This window comes from Stenella coeruleoalba (genome assembly GCF_951394435.1).
Source record: "Stenella coeruleoalba genome assembly, chromosome: 8".
Classification (NCBI taxonomy): domain Eukaryota; kingdom Metazoa; phylum Chordata; class Mammalia; order Artiodactyla; family Delphinidae; genus Stenella; species Stenella coeruleoalba.
In genome coordinates, this window is record NC_137154.1 from 67,725,755 (window position 1) to 67,736,962 (window position 11,208).

The following is an 11,208-nucleotide window of genomic DNA, read 5'->3' on the forward strand; positions in this document are numbered from 1 at the left end:
TTCCATACTGATCTGTAGAAACGTCTGCCACTGCCCTTACAGTACTGTCTTGCAATTGTAGGTTTGTCCATCGCTCCTGTCACATAGGAGAGAACAGGCCACTTCTTATTCATGTCTGTGCCCCAGTGCCTAACACAGTAACACCAATATCAGTGGAATAAGTAAACACTTGTTGATTGCACTATTTACCTTCACTTTAACTGTACAGGAGGACAGGGAAAATGGGAATGAAAGTCAAGAGCAGGTTTAACAGCAAGAACAAGCAAACGTTAATATCTTCCACACAAGCTTACCCTACATAAAACTGGTTGAACTAACACCAGCAATTAGGACTTCAGCCCCACCACCACATTATCTGATGGAAGTAAAGGAATAGCATTAGCCCCAGAAAGAGAAGCTTCTTGGGGCCAATACAGATGTGACCCTAAGGGCCAAACCCTAGGAGCAAAAGGAGTCCTTGCTGACAGCTCCGCTCTGGGCAATACAGGGAATGTTCTGTGATTGGCAGCTGCAGATTTGGAGTTTATGTAAGTTTAAATCCTGGGTAACTATACACCCTTCATGAACTAGCTAGTGCCCTACACAGCTGTGACCCACAATGAAAAAGGAACATATTATCTTCAGTTTAAACGTGTCGGCTATATTAGTTTCAGTGGCTTTTTACAAAGTTTCCATCGCCTAGCAATCATGGACACTTTATCCTCTCCTCGGGTCCATAACTGTCGTATTAAAACCAGTTATGAGGTTTAATATCTCAAGAAATCTCTATCAGCTCAGTAAGTGTTTGAGAGGAAACTCAAGGCTGACAGCATATTTATTTATTTCTGAGAACAGTTCAGACCAGAAGAGCAATCCATCAAGCTTCCTTCTGGAAAAGAGCTCAGCCTCTCATGCTGTATACAAAGAAATGGGTTTATTTACTTATTGTATATTAAAAATGCACTAAGCACTTACTATGTGCCAGTTAATGTGTGGCGCATCACAGGGGATCCCTAGATAAACAGACCATGCCCCTGCATGTGGGAGCTTACAATCTGCAGGACAATGAAAACAGAACAATCCTTAAGTTATAATGCGATAAGGAACTTTAAAAGGATGAACCCAGTTTTGTGAGGGAACAGCAGAAGAAACGATTCCTATGGCTTTGGTCGGAAGGGATGAAGGCTTCACCGGGATCCTCTGTGAGACATGTATAAAGAATGGCTAAAAGTTTGACTAACAGATATGAGGGGGGGATATATCTACTGAATCGATTTTAGTGTCTAGACACTACCTCAGTAACCGTAATTGCTAATTTTTATCGAAGAGATTTCAGGTGCCATACCCTGTGCTAAGGGCTTTACCCTGTCTCATTCAACCCTCAAGCAATCCTCTATGAAAAATACGTTGATTCATTGAACAAATGCCTCTGAATACAGACCATGTGCCAAGTAGTCTCATTATTGTTATTACTCGTGAAAAGGAAGTTGAGGCTTAGAGAATCAGTAGAGCTGGGATTTGAACCCACACGATCCAGGGTCTGCTAGCAGAGCACTATATAACCTCCCACAGTGAAGTGGTCTAGATTTGGCCTGTCCAGTATGAAAGCCAGTAAGCCACATGTAACTACTGAGCACTTAAAATCTGATTTGCCTGAATTGAAATGTACCACAAGTGTAAAATACATATGAGATATCCAAGACTGAATTTTTAAGGGTGTGAGACACCCCTAATGGTTTCTTATATCACCTACATATTACAATGATGATAATTTGGATGTATTGACTTAAGTAAATATATTATTAAAGTTAACTTCATCTGTTTTTCTGTTTTTATTTTAATTAATGTGGCCACTAGAAAATGGTAAGTTACCAATGTGGCTAACATGATAGTCTTACTGGACTGCTCTGATTACAACAAAGACGAGTACAGAGATGCCTTCAGGGTGCCTGCACTGCAGTCTAGTGGGGGAGATGGACTGTATCCAAAGCAGTGTAATGCAAGGCATATGGCAATTGCCAAAGGGAGACACACAGATATGCACTGTTATTTAAGAGTTCAGAGCAACCAGAAGCTTCTTCTGACTAGGATAATTGGATGTCTCTACTGGTTTGGTTACAATTTAATTTTCACAAAATTCCAAATCTGACTATTTTCTCTAACCCATGGGCTATCATGAAAATACAAACAGCCCAAAGAAAAACCTCTCATTATGACTTCCGATGGCTCAATCAGTTACCTACATAGGGAGTGAGAATAAAATGGATTAACAAACTTCATGGTAACCCCAGAACCTAATTAATTCAGACTGCTCATAAGTAGCAGATTTCCTTCATCTAGTAAATAGCTCATAAGTGCATACCTAATACTGAGACTAAGCTATTGGATTATACTAATAGTTCATTTCCTGGGTCCCTTCCGCCTTCTCTACCCACACATTATGGAATATAGGGTTAGGCAGAAAGAGAACAAACCAAAACGTAAACAATTGGATGTCAGAGGGAAAAGCAAGAGTCCCAGAAAATCCACAATTTGGTAAGTATCCTCTGAATAAAGAGAATTAACTATATCAACATAGCTCCATTGGGACACCACTGGTTTTTCATTTTGATTAATTTAAGGAATCCCAATCTAATTTATGAACCAGCAGGATGTTTTGAAAGATAAACAAAGCTGTCTGCAATTTGCGTTTCTCCTGACTTGGTCCGGCTCGAATTTCACATTTACCTCATTTTCTCCATTGTTATGGACTACTTTTCACAACTCAAACAACCAGATGTGCTTCAAACCTGGGAGGCCAAATTCTTCTCCTGAGTATTCTCCTCCACAGGAATTCCTATAAAAAGTGTTGTAAAAAGTGAATCTTCCTGACAGCATTTTGAAGGCGAGCTCTTGGCATCAAGTTACCTGGAGACCTTTCAGCATTTATGGTTCCGGAGCTGTAACTTTCAAATGCAAATGTGATACAAGCAAGACTACCTGAGACATGAAAACATATTGAGATGTCATTGTAATTACAGAGGACACAGACCTGGCCAGCCAGCCAGGATTCTGTGCATGCAGTGGTGGTTTGCTTCAAGCCAGTTCCTCTCTCTCCTCAATTCCCAGAGGCTCAGTCAAAAATAGAGACCAACCGAAATGGTGTGAGCACCTTTCCGGAATCGCAAACACTGAGAACGAATCTCCATTGTGGGAGCCAGCCTTGAGTCTCTCCCAGACATATTGACTTCGATTCTTAAAACAGTGCTAATTAGAAATTATTCATGCCCATTTTAAAAATTAGGAAACTGAACTACAGAGTGATGAGCAACTAGGGTCAAAACCAGAAGAGTTAAGTTACTTCCATAGGGGAACAAGGATTCAAAGACAGGCTTATCCGAACCCGTGTCCGTGCCCCCAACCCCATGACATACTTCCTACCACAGTCATTTTATTTTAACACTGTACAAATGCATCCTCTCCATCATCCTGAAAAGTATTTGATATAATTGGGCAAATTAAGACAGAATTGTTAGCCATGTTTTCTCATCCATAGAATGGGTTGATGGTAACAGTCCTATCGTAAATCTGGTTGTTAAGTGATCGTATGTGTCTCTTTCTACATATGTATTATTTTGCCTAATTACTTCCCATTTCATTCTGCAAAGCATTTGAAATGGCTTGACAAGTTACCCAACTGCTCTAGGCCTGCATTTCCATGTATAAATGGGGATAATAACACCAGCCATGTGCTGACACATGGAGCTACTGGTATGAAGTAACGGATCTGAAAACACCATATTTACTGCAGGGTTCTGCACCAATATGACTTTTCAAGTGGGCATTGCAGCTGAAGAGTTTGAGTCAAGAGTTTTGTTTTACTTCTTCTCTTGACTCATAAGAGTGTATAGTGAGGCAAATAAAACACTCTATCCCCTTGTTTCTAACTTTCAGTTACCCACACACTTGTGATGTGCTTCTTTTAATCAATTCACCATGTTCCTACTGTTCACAGCTCCAAGAGTCCAGGGAAAAATGGCGGCAGACTTCATTTCAGAGCCTGCTATGCTACCTGGAAGAACGTTTCTGGAAAGATGAGTGAATACTGAGGGTCAGCTTTGGGGATACTTCATAGCAATCCCCAAGATAGTATTATCTGGACAGCTCAATTCTCTGACTAAGGAGAGTTAAGTAAAGCCCTCACAGGTAAATATTGAACCAGGCATTAAAACACCACCAGACACCGTACATCAATAGCAGCTGCTGGAAAGAATGTGGAGACCTCATCACCTGGCAACAGCTCTGATTAAGGCTTCTTCAAGAGAAGAGGGTGGGAGAAGGAGGGAGAAGGGAAATCAAACATCCATGGTGTGTGGCCAGGCCTCCATTCCTCACACATCAAACTTTCCTCAAAAAATGCAAAAGGGATTACTCAGAGACTGTTAGAAAATAGAAAGATCAGGGAAATGAATGGTGTGGTGCTTCTGGAACAGGAGGTGGTGACGGAGTCAGTCTAGACGTTTTTCCACAATTCTGATCTCCCTAGAATTGTTTGATGGTCCAGAGATATTGCCTGGGGAATTTTATGCTGACATAGCTCAGATTTTTCTCGTGCAGAGTTTGTGCCAGTGTCACACATATAGGAGAGAAAGGAGGAAGCTGGCACTCATGGAGTACCAACCATGTTCTATGTCATGTGCTAGGTGGTTCATTCCCAGGACCTCATTCCATTCTCACAAGAGCTCCACAATCACTCCCAACGTACAGAGCAGGAAACTAAGAGTCAGAATTATGCTCGGGTTATATAACTAGTAATTGATCAAATCAGGATTCAAACTCAGGTATCTGTCATTCCATGCTCTTTCTACTCTACCGCAATCCAACACTGCCTCAGCAGTAGTTACTCCTAATTGAACTTTCCCCATTTCTGCTCATCCACCATGAAGCCCATGATACTCCAACTAGACTGGCTAGTTCAAAGCCAACTAAGCCATGAACTCTGCTCCCTGAAGTTTTTCCTTAGTTCTATTTAAGTCTCTAGCTATTCTAATTTTTTTGTCCCCAAGTAGAATTTTAAGTGGAAGTTCTTATACATAAACTTTGTGTGGACACAGAGATTAGTGCATGAAAGGGTTACATAAAGCAAATGGTCCAAGTCCTCTAATTTTACAGATTAGAAAACTGAGTCCCTGAAGGGTTAAGCATATTTGTTTAATATCACAGAGTTGGTAGTGAGGACAGTAACAGAGTCCAGGCCTGTGTCTGTCTCAGTGTATCTTGAGATTGTGGGTCCTGTAATCTAAGAGCCATAAAAACAAATAGAAAAAAATATACATATATGTGTGTGTGTATGTGTGTGTGTGTGTATTCCAAGTGACCTGCATTTAAAACTTATCTTAGAACTTGCTTTGTGATCTTAAATATCTTATTCAACTCCTTGAAACTTTGGCTTCCTTATCTATGAAATGGAATTGTTAATCTCTACCTTAATGATTTTGAGAATTTAATGAAACGAGATGGGTAAAATACCTGATAACAACATGGCACGTAGTAGCTATGCAGTAAAAATTAAACTTTTCCCCATACTTTTTATAAATTTGAGAAAAGAATAGAAAGCAGTAACAGCACTGTTGCAGTGTTTGTTTGTTTTGTTTTTTCAGCACACTTAAATTCTAGAACTGTAGGTCAAACTTGAATGAAACAAAGACTCAAGATATTAGACCTGTAAACCAAAAAATTACAACCCAGTGACTTCTGTAGCATAAAAACGTCCACAGATATCACATAATTTATCCATGTTGTCATCTGCCTATCAGCACCATGTTCCTGTACAATTAAAATTGTTCACTGCCATAACTGTGTTCATCTCATACTCACAAGGCCAAGTTCTCATGTGATCCAGTCAACGCCACTCTTCTGGCATCAGCTTGGCCTCACACTCTGTCTCTTTCTTCTTGCAACAGATTGTACTCAATCCTATACCATATTCCTCGACTTCATAAAACAGGATATATGCTCTGTTGTAGCAAAAATTAATGTGTATTAATTAAACTGTGCAGCACACCTATGAAAACACCCTGGTACATGGCTATGACTACCCTGCTACTGGGCTCCGTCTGTGACTGGGCTCCAAATAGATCAGAAGTCTAAGTCTACAGAACTGTGCTCTCCCACCCTAAAATCCTGAAGTCTGTCTGAGCCCTAGGTACCCAGGCTACAGTCTAGGAAAGGCACCTCTTTCTCACTTCCTACTTCCCTTCAAAGTGAATAAGAATTTGTTGGATGATAAATCAGTATTCCAAGAATGAAGCCTTTTTTAGGATACATGTTAGAAATTAAGATTCAAGATTTGTTTTTTTTTTTATTATATGGACTATGTCTCTAATTTAGTACTGTCTTCTTCAATCAGAATCACTGTATATGACTCATAGAAAGTGGCAGGTCACTTTCCATTCTAGGATATTAGTTCAAATCTGTCAGTGCTGATAATGACAGACAATTGTCTCCATCTGTGTGTGTTGGTTTTAACTGAGTGTATATTGAGCAAATATTCACTGTCACTAAACTCACTCTGCTAGATCTTTCTGACATTTTCAGCTGGGAGAGTGAAGACCAGAAAAGAAGAAAGAAGAAAGACAGTGAGGGAGGGAGAGAAAGGAGGGAGAGAGGAAGGAAGGAAGGCAGGGGGGGAGGAAGAATCTCACGTGCCAAGACCCACAAAATGCTGGGTGTCATCAGGAAGGACAGAAGAAACAAAATGGAAAGCATGACCTCACACTTCTTACAGGTCACTTCATAGGGGCACAATTTGTTCTCTACTTCTGCATCACTTGTGCCCACCTTCTTGGGGCCACTAGAGTCAATCCACAGAAGCTCCAGTACAGGGAACTCAGCATCAAGACCAGTCACTGTGAATCCTCTAGTCCTACATCTTAGTTCTAATTATTGGGCTTTTTATTTCCCCTATGGTGAAGCCTCACCCTTGTCTTCTAATTCTAAAATTTGCATTCATATCATTTTCCATGGTATGTCACCGCCCCTGCCTTGATTACCACCCAATATACTGTGTCCTTCTAGAACAAAACTGAATTATTATTATGAACTAAACATCATATGAACTAAACCTTCATATTTTATTTTAATCCTCACAAAATCCGTTTATATAGGTGTAATTACCCCGTATTATAGATAAGGAAACTGAGGCTTAGAGGGGTAATTGACCTAGGGTTACATGGTAGTAAGGAGGGAATTAATTTGACATAGTTTTTCACTCTAGAACTTAGTTTTTTTTAAGCCATACACTAAATGCCTCCCTTATCCCTGCCATACAAGCATCATTATCTAACAGTGTATGAAGATAAGAAAATGAATAAAAGTGGAACATGACACAGGTGTGTAAACTGTGTTATGTTACCAAAGGAAGAAGCTATTCATTCTTCCTCAGAAAACTGTAGAGGGCTTTATTTTCATGATGAGTCTAGGAAGAAATGTGAGGATGGGCTTTCAGGAAAATGGAAATGGCCAGTAGTAGCTTATAGTTAGAATTAACATGTTTGATAGAAATGTGTCAATAGCAGAAGTTAAAAGGTTACTGGAGACCAATTAGAGAAGAGTTTGAATGCAGACTAATAAGTTAGGACATTGCCCTGGAGCAAGGATACATTTCAATAAAAAATTACCTTTGCCCACAGTTTGGAGAGTGAATGAAAGCAGAAAAAATCTAGCAAGAGGATATAATTACAGTCCAGATGGAGATGATGGAGACTTATCCAGGTCTGTTGTAGCAGGTGGAGGGGCAATAAGAAGGAAGGATTTAAAGTTATATAATTGGTGGGCAATTGGGTTATGAGGATTGAGAGTAAAGGATTAGTTGAAGATTTACGTTTAGGCAATAGTTCCAGAAATCTTACTGTCCTCAAACTAAGAGGTACAAAGTGAAATTGGAACACTGTGAGAAAGTACTGAACCATATAGCACACTTATAAAATGTGTAAGATCATGAGCACGTAGTCTAAAAGAGTGCTTCTCAAATTTTAATGTGTATATAAATCACTTGGGAATTTTATTAAAATGTGGATTCTGGTTGAGTAGGTCTGTCGTGAGGCCCAAGAACCTGCATTTCTAACAAATTCCTGGTGATGTTGATGCTGGTCCACAGACCACACTTTGAGTATCAAGGTTATAAAATACAAAAAGGGACTTTCAAGACACTTTTACTCAGACGGCCATTATTCATTATTAAGTACAGATCAGTAAAGAAAACTGGCAAAGGAAGTTTTTGGAGGGATGAGGGTGGGGAGGATAGAATATGCCTTATCTTTTGCAAGTGCTGCATGAAGGTCCAGCACGCTGTCCACAAAGCACCCTAGTGTAGCTTGAGGAGGCCACGTGGCCCACGGATGTCTTGGCAGCTCTTCCTGGGAGGTCTTTTCAATGTATGAGATGGAAAGAATGAGCCCCATGTAACTGCAGAGTTACCCCCATCACAGCCAAGAACATTCACCTTCTATAGAGTAAAGGTTCCCCTGGCTTCTTCCTTTGCCAAGACTTAAGACATGCTGGAGATGGAGATGAAAACATTTAAGCCAGCTCCCTTAAAGAATGTCGAAAATACACACCAGGGATCTTTGTCCAAAAGTAAATAATTATTGTTTGGCAAGTGTTTAACACAGTGGATGGAATTGTACATAAATCTTGTTCTCTCCTTACCAACGACTACTTGCCTGCTCTAACTTGTAGGTGTGCTGTTGCTTGTTTCTGTTTGAATCTGGTTTCATAATGAAAGTATTCAATAAAATTACCTTTTAAGAAATGTGTGCTGGCTGTTGCGGCCACCGCCTGGAGCCTCCGGGACCCTCCACCTCGCCGCCCCCGCCCAGCCTGCCCCGCCATGCCGTAGAAAACCTTCAAACAGCACCAAACCTTCGAACAAAGAGTAGAAGATGGCCTACTTAACCTGAGAGCAGCATCCTACCAAAATCCCAGTAATAATAGAACAATACAAAGGTGAGAAGCAGCTTCCGGTCCTGGATAAAACAAAGTTCTTGGTGTCTGATCATGTCAACATGAGTGAGCTCATCAAGATAATTAGAAGGTGCTTACAGCTCAACGCTAACCAAGTCTTCCTGTTAGTGAATGGGCATAGCATGGTGAGTGTGTCCACGCTGATTTGTGAAGTGTATTAAAGTGAGAAGGATGAAGATGGATTCCTGTGTATGGTATACACCTCTCAGGAGACTTTTGGAAGGAAATTTCCTGTGTAAGACTAAAAAAAAAAAAAATGTGTCTGTTCTCGAATTTTTTAAACCCTTACCAAGGAATAAAAAAGGGATGTTACCAACTGAAAAAAAAAAAAAGAAATGTGTGCTAACAACCACCCCTTAAATATATTGCAGTTTCTATAACATTAAAGACTCCAAGAATTGAAAGGAATTTTAAAAGTCTGCTGAGACTACCAGTGATTCTACACTGATTTCCAACTAAGTGATCAGCTACTGTCTACTTGAATACCTCCAATGTCAGTCAGCTCACCACCACACAGAGATTTCAGTATACTTGCTGACAGCTCTGTTGGAAAATTCTAACTTATGTTATGCCAGGCTGGCTTCATGACTCTTTAATTTATTAGTCCTAGTTCCACTCTGTAGAGTCACAAAGAAAAAAATGTAACATCTTTTTCAAATAACAGTCCTCCCAATGTTGAGCTACTGTGGGCTCTGCTTTCCAGGTCAAAAACTCTTAGTTCTTTGGGCTGTTCCTCATATAAAATAAATTCAAATCTCTTCTCCATCTGATTACCTGTACTCTAGAAGTACTCCAGCTTTCCTCTTAAACTGTGGGTGTTCTCAATCAAAGGGAAAACTCAAAATGGAACTCAGAACAGTTTAGATTAAACTGTGCCTATTACATCCTTTATTTCAGTTATTTTTTCCACCTTAATGAAACCTACAATCACACTAATGAGGCAGAAAGAGAAAAAGAGTAAGAATCTTGTGGAAAAAAGGATCTGAGATCAGTCATCTTAGTCCCTACTCTTATTAGCTGTGTGAGCAAATTATTTCATCTCCCTGAGCTTAAAATTTCAATTTATAAAATGGCAAAAATTAACCTTAAAAATTAATGATGTCCATAAACTTTACAGGCAAATGTATGCAAAGTCCCTAATAATGCTTGGCATGTAATAGATATTCAATAAACTATAACCATTATAAATGTTGGTATCTTGGCGAGGCATGCTAATCGTTAATCTATATTTCATTTAGAATCAACTTAAAATCCTTAAGCACTTTTATGTCATATTTCACTAGTACAATTATTTTTATTGTGAAACCAGTGGCAGAAACTTACCTTTACCTATTTACTTTCATTTCTTTCAAATGTCCACCTATTATTTCAGAGTCACTTGAATTCCTTATGGATAACATTTCAAGAATCACAAATTTTAACTACCCTTCTCAACTTTGAACCATATAAAATTCTGGTCAGCATGACATTATTTAGAATATCAAGGACCTCCCTGGTGGCACAGTAATTAAAAATCCACCTGCCAATGCAGAGGACACGGGTTTGAGCCCTGGTCCAGGAAGATCCCACATGCCGCAGAGCAGTGAAGCCCGTGTGCCACTACTGAGCCTGTACCCTACAGCCCACGAGCCACAACTACTGAGCCGGCGTACCTAGAGACTGTGCTCCGCAACAAGAGAAGCCACCGCAATGAGAAGCCCGTGCACCACAACAAAGAGTAGCCCCCGCTCACCACAACTAGAGAAAGCCCGCGTGTAGCAACGAAGACCCAATGCAGCCATAAATAAATAAATAAATTTATTTAAAAAATAAAAAATCATATTTGAATCACGTCCCTGTTTAAAAGACCCAATGCAGCCATAAATAAATAAATTTGTAAAAAAATAAAATAAAATATCATATTTGAATCACATCCTTGTTTAAAATGTTTTCCAAAAATGTAAGAACTTGTCTAAAAAAACAACATGACATTGTTTAAAGTGTAAAAAAAACAAACATAAACTACACACACACACAAGATTGAATGAAGGGTCCTATGTCTAGAAATATCACCATTCAAAGAAACATTGACCCTCTGAATCTAGCCTTTGGACTTCCTGTGAATTACTCTATTTATACTAAAGCATCCTCTAACTGTTCCACCTATTCACCTATTCAAAGATGTCACAGGCAGGGGTCCCCAACCACCGGGCCGCACAGCAGGAGGTGAGCAGCAGGCTAGTGAGC

General features: G+C 39.7%; 1 pseudogene across 1 annotated transcript; it reads left to right on the top strand.

Annotated features, from left to right (window-relative positions):
* The first annotated feature begins 1,864 nt into the window (after window positions 1–1,864).
* On the top strand, window positions 1,865–9,564 carry LOC307190411 (microtubule-associated protein 1 light chain 3 beta-like; annotated as a pseudogene). The gene is made up of 2 exons: window positions 1,865–1,990; window positions 8,858–9,564. The product of its transcript is annotated as a microtubule-associated protein 1 light chain 3 beta-like (transcript).
* Window positions 9,565–11,208: the final 1,644 nt, after the last annotated feature.